Raw genomic sequence first — 10,263 nt, 5'->3', positions numbered from 1 at the left:
CCAACAGCTGATCCAGAGGGCTCAAGAATATAATTTTTTTACAGAAAATGTGTTTATTCAGCCAAAGGATATCAGAAGATGAAACATGACATGAAACAAAGAGAGAGCATTTGTACATAAGTCTTACCAGAAAAAATGTTTGTTTCAGCAGTTTCCACAGAGCATAAACACACCTGTTTAAGGTCAAGTGCCAAACCCAACTCTATCTTAAAGACTGGCACTTTCTGACTCATCTCAACACTGCTGTTCATCCATTCCCTTTGTCTAGCTGTGCTTTTCAGCAATTCAGTGTCTTCTTTATTCTCCCTGGACTCAGCAGAAATTAACACTCGCCTGCCTGAAGGTATGTGGGAGATACTCCTCAATATACTACTCTTAACAGCACTGTGATATTTGAAACTGTATTGATACACTGTTGTTGTTTTCTTCCTATTTGCTTCACTGTAACATTCTTCTGTGCAGCCTGACAGAAAAATAGCCAAAAAGAAAACTGAGATATTGTTGGCATTCATAAAAATAACTTGTCTTCTCCATCATTCTTTTTCATGCAGAGATCATACTACTTCTATTACAACCACCCCAAATCATCGGCAAGTGATTTCAGCAGAAAAACATTTCAGGGATTTTAGTATGGTGAATCTTTCTGGGCTACATTTATGTGCAATGCCTTAAACAAATGAAGCCAAATGGCCAAAAAATCCAGATTTTCCAATGGCAGAGCTCTGTCCTCAGGCGTCAGCCAGTGGAGGTTCCAGAAGAGGCACAATGGCTCTGGTGCCAGATCTACTGGGCATGTGCTCGGTGTTTCCATGGTGGTGATTGTATGAAAACACCCTCTCTGTATACATGGCATGGTTTGGCCGTCCTCAGAATCTTCCTGTTATGGGTCATACACACACAGAGAATAAAAATCCCTCAGCAAGCTCCAAAAATGAGTGTCTAGAAGAGGAAGGGCTGAAGCACCTCTCCCTCACCATAAACAGAAATTGTTTTATTAATATGGCCTACCTTGTTTCTCTCTCCCTAGAAGTATACTCTGAGGAATGTTTCCGTTTCTACGTATCTGACTTTTCTTTGGTCATCTGATATTTCAAAGATTTACAAGGTAAGTCTGCTTGCCTTTAAGTGAGCTATTGTTAGGCTACTTATAAAAGCATGACAATTACCCTAAGTGGTGAATTATCAAAACATGCCAAATGGCAGCCCTCTTCCCCATAAGCTTTTTGTGACTTTTCTTTCCCTTCCTGCAGTTGCTGTGTTCATCCTCCCTCTTGTGCACTCTGAGGAGCAGCAGACACTGATATAATTCCACTGAATTTGAGGGGAATACCTCAAATTACAAATTACACTGGTGAGTCACCCTTCTGTCCTTCACACAGTCATCCTGATCAGAGTTGTATTTAAAGTCATAAAATCAGTGCAACTGTCAGAAGCTATGAACTATCCAGGTGGAACACATTAGACCTTAGGGAACCATGCAGATCTGTAACTTGCCTGAAGGTACCCAAGCTTAATCTCCTGAGACTTCAAAATTTTCTCTCTGGCTGTGACTTCATCTAATTTATTCTCTAGTTGATACAGAGTTTTTGCCTTCTATCTTCCTCCTACACAGTTTCCCATCTTTTGCATCCTCCTTTTTTTTCCTCATTATTGTTCTTTGCTCTTCAGCTGCATATTATAATAAAGTGTGCTTTTTTCCTCAAAGCATTTCTGCATGAGATTGTAGTGAAGCTAAGGCTGTGGTGAAAGGAAAAATACCACAAATGTATCAAGTGATAATTTAAATTATACTGGTTGGTAATTTAAAAAATAATACGTCTTATGTTAGTCAAACGATAGAGCATTTGATAAGCTATCTGCAGCTGAGAGGGTCGTTTTCAAAGGGCTGTCCACCTTCAGCACAAAATTCAAGCACAGGAGGTAAACATCAGACTGAACTCCCAGCCAAGGATCCTCAAGAGCCTTTCCTTTTCTTTCTTTGTGGTAGAGGTCAGGATGCAAGAGCTGGAGACCAGAACACTTGACAAGATTCTTTTTATTGTAGCAAGAAACAGCAAAATGGAAAGGAGGCATAAGGATGGTGAGGGATGGAAAAGATTGATAATTGTTTCCTTGGCAACTGAAACTGTGGAGCCTCATGTAGGAATCCCTGAGAAAAAAACTAGATGATCATAATGGTCTCTTCTGCCTCCAGACTCTGTTCCAGGCTAAGTTTACACATCCCAGTATGGTGCTGCATAAAGGGATCGAGTTAGTGCTAAATGGAAACCAGAAGCTGCATGGTTGTCAGAAATCCTTGGGAAGAAGAGAAGCACTGTTGTCTCCCTTTCATAAAATGGGGAACGTTTTGTATTGCAAAAGATGAAAAGATTGAATAAGTTGGCAGGGATTATTAAAAATGTCTTTTCAACACAGAGGACAGTGGCATACAAGTCTCTGCTATCTCTCACATCACTGCTATGAGAACATAACCCCCCCTCAACTGAGACTGCTCTGTCCAAGGAATTAACGGAAGAGCTAAGGGAGCAGAAAGCAGGTGAAGTGGTTGCTGTTTAATAAGTGCTGTTTGCCCACCATGTAGTTCAGTGCTACACAGGGCAGCACAAAAGAGTCCCAGTCCTGCAGTGTTCGGCTGCAGCAACAGTGAATCTTCATTAGTGAATTTAAATGTAAGAACTGGGGCATATATATGAATATTAATGAAAGAAAGATTGACTAACTTCATGCTATTAAAAGATTTCTAGTCTCAGAGAGTAGGTGGAGTCTTTTGAAAAATGTATAATTAAATACAATATGTGATACACAAGAAGCTCTAAGAATGTGGATTTTGATCCCTTCCAATTTTCTGTTTATATAGTGCTTTGGATGTGGGAAATGGAAAGATGCCTTCATTTGAACATTTTTCTTTTTTCTCCTCTATATCTTCATGCAGGTGTTTGCTAATGCTGAATTTCATGGCCATGTATTGTAGGGAGCAACTTGACAGTGGGCAGCTAGTATTGATTTCTGCTCCGAAAATAGGGCATCAAATGCTTGTATATTTATAGAGGTGTGGGTGCATGTATATATACACACATATAAATATAAATATATAATGGTTATTTCAAAGGTGTGAAAGACAGAGGAATGTTAAATCAGAGTAGTAATTAATTACCCTGCCTGTTCCAATGCAAACTTTTGTGGCAGCAGTGCACGTAACAAATAAATGCTAGAAAGCTTTTATTCAGTTCTGTGCCTGTGAAAGGCATTCCTGAGGAGAGGCTGGTGTATTACTACACATTCACTAGAAACCAGAGATTCAGGGCGGCAGAATTTCCAGACAGTCATGTGAGAATGAAGTGCTGCAGCATCAAGGCAGCCAGTCCACTTATTTCTGTCTGTTCAAAATGTTCAATAATTGCCAAGGCCTGCATTGCTATCAGTTGCTTCTTAGAGAGGCTTAAGGAGAGGAAACCAGCTTTGTGAGTGATTCCCTGTGCAAGCGAGTGGAGATGTTACACATGTCTGTCTCATGTTCTGCAAGGAGCGAGCAATTGTGGCAGCTCTAACAAAGCAGCCTGAGAAAATGAAAGGATCCTTAGAAAGCCAATATATATTTTTTATTCTTTGACATCTGTGATGGGGATGGCTGGCATATAGCACAAAATGAAATTTGTTTTGCCCAAGGTATTCTTCTGGGCTAACAGTAATTTCACAAATAAAATACAGTGTAAGTAAAATGCCAGAGTGGCCATGTTTGCAGGTTCAGTGACAAGGGACTAGTGTAGAGCATGCCAGCCAAAATAAGGTGGGAGAGTCATGCTTTACTATCTTAAGTATTCCTTAAAGATAATTAATAACAGGGGTATCTATATGTGTTTGTCAGGGTGTGTAATTATGTAAGTAGTATATAAAAGGTGAAATGCAAAGTTGAAAAGCAGTGTGTTTGTTCTTTATTGCTCTCCTGTTTAAAAACTCACTGATTTTTTTTCCTTCTCTCTTTTTCTGATTATTTTTCCCCCTTTAATATCAAAATATGATGTCTCCAGTTCCTCATATTTAATGAAGGTCATTTGGAGACCTGAATAATGATATCAGATAAATGTGTAGCTTTTATAAGGAGCAGAAATTTCACTTCCTGGAGAGGCAGCTGTTCCTTTAGGGCAAAAAAAGATGGAAGATATTTAAGGCAGCAAAAATGAAAAAGTAATTTAATTTTACTATTTTGAATTATGGCTATCCAAAATATGACATCAGGGTTGAGATTAATTTCATGTAGCATTATCGATGTACAAAAAAAGCCCAGGTTATCGAAGCATTCCTCTATAGACAAATGAGAGCCAGGCAAGGCCAGAGGCTGACGTCTGCCCTATCTCATCATGAAATGAATATTACTTCTTTCAATTCACAACACAGGAATGGAGTTTAGAGACTGAGTTTCAAAGAAATGTATGTAGGTAACTTCAGTTAAAAATTATCTGTTACATCTGTCCTGGTTGAATCAAGCAAGGCTTGTGGATGTAAGAATGATTGCTTCCTACCAAGAGGTCTGTAATCAACCAAAAACACTGTAAAAGAGCAGAAATAAGGAAATACAGGATAGGTATTTCAGAGGAACAGGAAGAGTGGGATGTACTAGAACAGAACCAAACCTTGCAAAGCTTCAAGGAAGTACACTCCGCAGTATGATGCTATCCACATTTTTCAAGGTGTATGTTTTCTTTCCAGAAAGGCAGGTCAGTTGACTAGGTTAATTCATTAACTTGATTTGGGGAACATAGCACATTGTCCCTGGCTCTTACAAGTTTCAGCTTCTTTGGTATTTTTCTTTAAGTCCTAGTTCCTGGAGTCATATGATTTTATATATATATATATAAAATCATATATATATATATTATATAATCATATATTATATATATATATATATATAATCATATGACTCCAGGAACTAGGACTTATAGGACTAGGAACTAGGACTTATATATATATATATATAAATCCTGGATTTTACTTAAAAAGAAAAAAAAAGTTAACTTTTTTTCATAGATTGTAGAGTAAATCTTGCAGATATAAACTGTAAAGGCCCCAAAAAGGCAAAAGTAAGTACTAAACCAAATATGTATGAACCCTTAGCCAGCCTCAGGATATCTGAATAGTCAGATACAGGATATCCAAATTGCCACTAATGGGGTCTTAACATCACCCACTGCTTGCCGTCCAAAACTGTGTTAGTTGTGTTATATGTGTAAGGAAAAGAAAGATGTAATTCTCTGTATGGCCTTCCTCTTTTCTTCCCCTTCCCCTGTATATTCATAATGTTACACTTTGCCCCACATGTGCAGCTCAAGAGACATTTAGAGGTGCAATTATGGTGCAAACACAATTGGGTGATTACCACAAAAACACAACAAACCGCTCTAGCTAAAGTATATGCATTGCAAGGCTGTGATGTTAAAATCAGATTTCCTTCAAGTGCTTTTGGTTGCAGACAATGAAAACAGCCTGTATGGCAGAAGACCACTGAAAATAACTTCTAAAGAAATGTTACATTTTTACAATAGCAGCATTTCATCTGATGTGCACAGACCTTGGTTCATAATTGAAAGTGAGACAGCCAAGGGAACTAAGTAGGATTAGGTTGTGGGAATTCAACTGAACAATGTTTTGCATTCAGATAATTGCACAAAATTGGGCTATTAGTGTAAGTTTTGTAAATTGCAAGAAACATAAAACAAAGTAAAATATTCCCAGTGTATACATTCAACTAATATGCTGAAAGAGAGCCCCAACTGACTTCAGACAGAGCACAGAGAACTTCCATTAACTCTTCAGAGCTGTGTCCAAATATTGTCCTCAGTTTTACAGGTTCCTCAAATGGACCTTCAAAGAGAAACTCTTTTTATCAAACAGTAAGTAAATAAACATAACGTAGCAGTGAACTTGTGGTTTTCACTGGCAAGAACACTACTAATATGTCCTTTATCTGACCTTAATTTAACATTGCATAAAATATTGCTGAAAAGAACTGGAGGAGGAAAGAGTTTCGTCTCAAATTGCAGCTGCTTGCTCCAGTAGCTCTCCTAACAAAACTTTGGCAGCACCTGCAGCTCATGCCTTTTTAACTTCTTCCGTGGCACAGGATTATTTTGTCCTCCTTTTTCTTAATGTCTTGGTCTTTCCTTTTTATGCTGTGTTTTCCCTTGGGATTCAGCCTCAGGGTTTAGAAGGAGCATTTACAGAGGCCAGTGTTGGAGGCAGCTTTGACAACGCAGCTCCATTCCAGTAAAGTCATCACAGCAGAAAATACTGGCCCACCACTGACTCAGGCTAATTTTTCTAATGCTTTAACCCCAGTCTGGGTAATGGCTGCTGCCATGGCACCTGAGAAGGAAGACTGCAATTAGCCATGTATTTATCTTTATGGAAGACTTGGCTGCTCAGGAGCATGTGCCAGCCACATGTCTCACTGCACTGGTGAGGCAAATGTTCATGTCACTAATGTCTCTGTGTGCTTCAGAGGCAATTTCACATTTGCCTATGTCTTGTGTCCCATTTTTGAAGGAAGGAAAATCATTTTAATGACTTCTGTGATGAACATAGAATATGATAATATCAAATAGCCAATTAATGCATCTGTGTCAGTAATTCAATCTTGTTCACAGGGTTTTTCAGCTTAAAATCTGTATCAGAGTACAGAAGAAAACACCAGATCAGCATCCTGTAATGAATATTAAACGTAAAAGATAGTTGAGCTGTGAATAAGAGGTGCCTTAATAACACCAGAGCTTTCTGCTCATTTCTCTGCCTCTGAATTTAGCAGGATAGCAAGCCTTTCATGGCATCTAATGTTGTTCCCTGGATTCTGCTCTGTGCGCAGTCTGCGTGAGCCTTAAAATTCCAAAGGAAGAGGGGATCATTGCTGTTCTTGGAGGGTGATTTCCATGCTAGTTTATCCCACTGCCAGAAATTTTACCCAGAGGTTCTGACTCAGGTCTGGCTTTTTTGGATTAAATTATTCCTCTTTCAAACATTGTCCTTAACAAATTCTTCTTTTTCTCGACAATTAAGGCTTTTCAAGTGTTTTATGCCTCTCTATTATGCCTGCCTGTCACAAGTCTGTACAATGGTCTTTTAAAGTTTACTTAGGGCACAGCTGCACTGTGACACACCATGGTGCAAATATCCCTGAGGCAAAGCTGAATGAGCCGGCTCCAAAACTGGGATTTGTACTCTGGCTGTTTAATAGAGAGAGAGAGACAAGGACCATCTTTTCTGGTTCACTTTGCTCTGTGTCTGTTGAATTTGATACAAAGGGGTCGTGGTTTGCAGGCAGGGTTTGTAAGCTCTACTTTTGGGAAAGAAAAAAAGTAATGAACGTAACAGGGAGTTGCACATCACCCCGACCACAGTGTTCAATGCCAACCAAGGGTGTTCAGTGGGGGACAATGCTGTCAAAGCAAATAATGTGAAACATGGTTTAGGAATCGCAGAATTTGGGTCTCAAGTATAGTAATAGAAAGTAAGTTTCTTGCTTAATAAAGATTTGGATGGTGACATTTCATTGAAAGCTGGCAAAGCAACATGGAGAGAAAAGGTCTTTAGGGTAGGGAAACTGTAGGAAGATGAATGTGAACAAAGAAAAAAGAGTAGAGAACAGAAGTATAGATATTGTATGACAGCTATTGAATGGGAGGGAGCCTGGGATTGGAACTTCTAGAGGGACCAAAAACCATCAACAGTAGGAAACCAAAGTAGATTTGAGGGAAGGGAAAAGGGCTGCTAACGCATTTCTCTTAGGAAGATCAAGCTAGCAGCATCTGTCAGCAGGTGCAAAAGCTCACTAGAGGGGAATGTCATGGACAAGATTTTGAAAATGTTCCTTCCAGCTGTTCCTGCTAAAATCAGGCAAAGCATCTACTGATTGCCTGATTTAGTTATTCTTACTTTCCAAAAGACACTGATCCTTGACTTTGGTAAAACTTATTGATCTGCCCTGTTCATTATATAAATTAGGATGGCATTTGATTAATCTCTGGTATAAACTATATCTGGGCCAGACAGGAGAAATCCTTATCTTTTATATGAAGTTCAAATGGTTTCTGGAATGGGATACAGGGAGATGTATCCTGAATTATAAAGTGGTAACTAGAAACAAATGTGGGGGAAGATTCTGCAAAGTCTGGGTATTTTTTGGATGTATTTATTGACTTTGCATAAAGTGACAGGAAGCTTTATTTATTCTGTTTTGTGGGAGGAGCTTAATGGATATATGTGTAAATGACCTTTTCAGTGAGCACTCTGTTCAAGATGGGATTACCAAGGATATTTTATAGTAAATTCACTGTACTTGAAAATTACTTTTCTTAAGTTACAAAACTACAACTGAAAAGATCTAGCTTGCTCCTTTTTTATGTGTGTGTCGTTTCATAACACAGTAAAATAATCTAATTGTTGTTATGATCGATGCTATAGCATTATTGTTATTACAGTGTTATTTTAAACAGGATTAGTTAGCTAAGGAGAGATGGAATTATTTGCAGTTGCCCAGTGAATAAGAATGAAGGATAGTTGGATAGAGCAAAATGTATCTGTGGTGCAAAATTTCTGAATATGGTGTGTCTATATGTTACAAAATGATAGATTACGAACAAAATAGGATAGTTCAGGGTGAGGTTGGCTGGAGGTATGAAGGAAAAGAGACCAACAGTTCAGACATCTACACACCTTTACTGGAGGAACACCAAGCCCGTTATCGTAACGCATTTTCTCTGGAAAACTGAAGAGACATGAATTTGAGATAAAAGGTTTTGGCAGGTAGTGAAAGTGAGGGAGTCAGAGAAGGCAATCAGAGTAACCAATCCTAGGAGGAGTAGTATGAAGCTGTAAATCAGGGACGTGTTGCAAATCCAATGCCAGAGGTCCAGGAACTTGATCAAATAGACAGCCTGAGGTATTTGCAAGAAGATGATGAGCCTGTCAGAAAATAGAGATGCACTTGGGCAGTCTCTCTGATGTCTCAGTGAAATTCATAGTGGAAATTGTGAAAGGAAGACATTTATTAGACACTTTTTTTTAAAATGAAAGCCTGTTTCTCAGAGTTACCTCTGTATATTCGTGTATTTCTCCAGCTTAGAAGCTCAGGATTGAAAACAGAGCACACATGCATCCCTTGCCTTTTTGCTTTTAATATAGCGAGAATCTGGTATTTGCTACTGGTATTTGTATGGGCATTTCTGGTGCCAGTTACCAATATTGCTTCTTACACTGTTACAACATGAGACTGTACAGGAGAGTCTTGTTAAGCTACCAAAATACAAACATTGATGCTCTTTGAAAGTTTGGTTTGTTTCCCTTTCACTTTTTAACCTAGAAAAAATACTTTCTAGTACTTTCCTTGGACTTTCTAGAAATAAACCGATCTGTTTCAAAGTTGTTGTTTTTTTTCTCTTCCTGTGCCAGCAGCTGTTGCTGCTGTACTTCCTCAGCTAGTTAAAAGGAGTAGGGCAGAAGTAACCTAGAGCACAGGTTTGCATCAAGCAATGTGTGAGAATTCAGAAATAGAACATAAAAGCACAGTAAGACTGAACTGTATTGTTCTCTAAATGGTTTGAGTCCTTTTTCTGTCATGCACCATGTGACTTTTCATAGCACACAGCTTTGCAGAGAGTGAAAGAAAAACATTAATTAAAAAAAAACATTCTCTGCTCCTTAGACACAAGTGTTGGTAAGAAAACTAGATGTCTCAGAGTGTTGGAATAGTCCAACAAACTGTCTGAAGGTCTTCACAAAGCTAGGCTAGAACACTGCCCTCAAATATTTTTTCAATGTAAATTGAAAAATGTAAATGTTCAGTAAATTAGAAACATTCACAAAAATCTATTTCTGCACAAATTTCAGCAGCAGAAAAAGAGCAAGAGAAAAAAAAACCTGTTGTCTTTTACACAAATATTCTTCACAGAAGGAAAATATATCAGCATTAGCTCTGGTCACTGAGTCCGAAACTAGATAATTCTGGAAGTTAAATTACTGGGCAGTTGTCTGGATCCATGGGAAATAATGTTGATGATTTCTGATCCACTTCAGTGTCTCTGAACCAGGGTTCTGTTGTGCAATTCTGAGAATTATGTTTCTAGATTTAGGTATTACATTTGCCATAAAAAGGAAGGTGATTGGAAAGTGCTTCCAGATTGGCAAGAGGGTCTAATTTCACATTTTTCTTTCCAGCAAAACCTAGGCGACAAGAAGTGAGCACTTCCAAGAAGAGCCTTCTGAGGACGCTCTTGT

General features: G+C 38.5%; 1 long non-coding RNA gene across 1 annotated transcript; it reads left to right on the top strand.

The window, feature by feature from the left end:
* On the top strand, positions 1-10,263 carry LOC137474394 (uncharacterized). The gene is made up of 4 exons (XR_010999333.1): positions 1-343; positions 1,028-1,105; positions 5,845-5,888; positions 10,204-10,263. It is a non-coding gene; the product is annotated as an uncharacterized lncRNA (long non-coding RNA).

Source organism: Anomalospiza imberbis, chromosome 5 (genome assembly GCF_031753505.1).
Source record: "Anomalospiza imberbis isolate Cuckoo-Finch-1a 21T00152 chromosome 5, ASM3175350v1, whole genome shotgun sequence".
In the NCBI taxonomy this organism is placed as follows: Eukaryota; Metazoa; Chordata; class Aves; order Passeriformes; family Viduidae; genus Anomalospiza; species Anomalospiza imberbis.
Note: the sequence above shows the minus strand (reverse complement) of the source record. Positions and strands in the feature narration are given on the sequence as shown.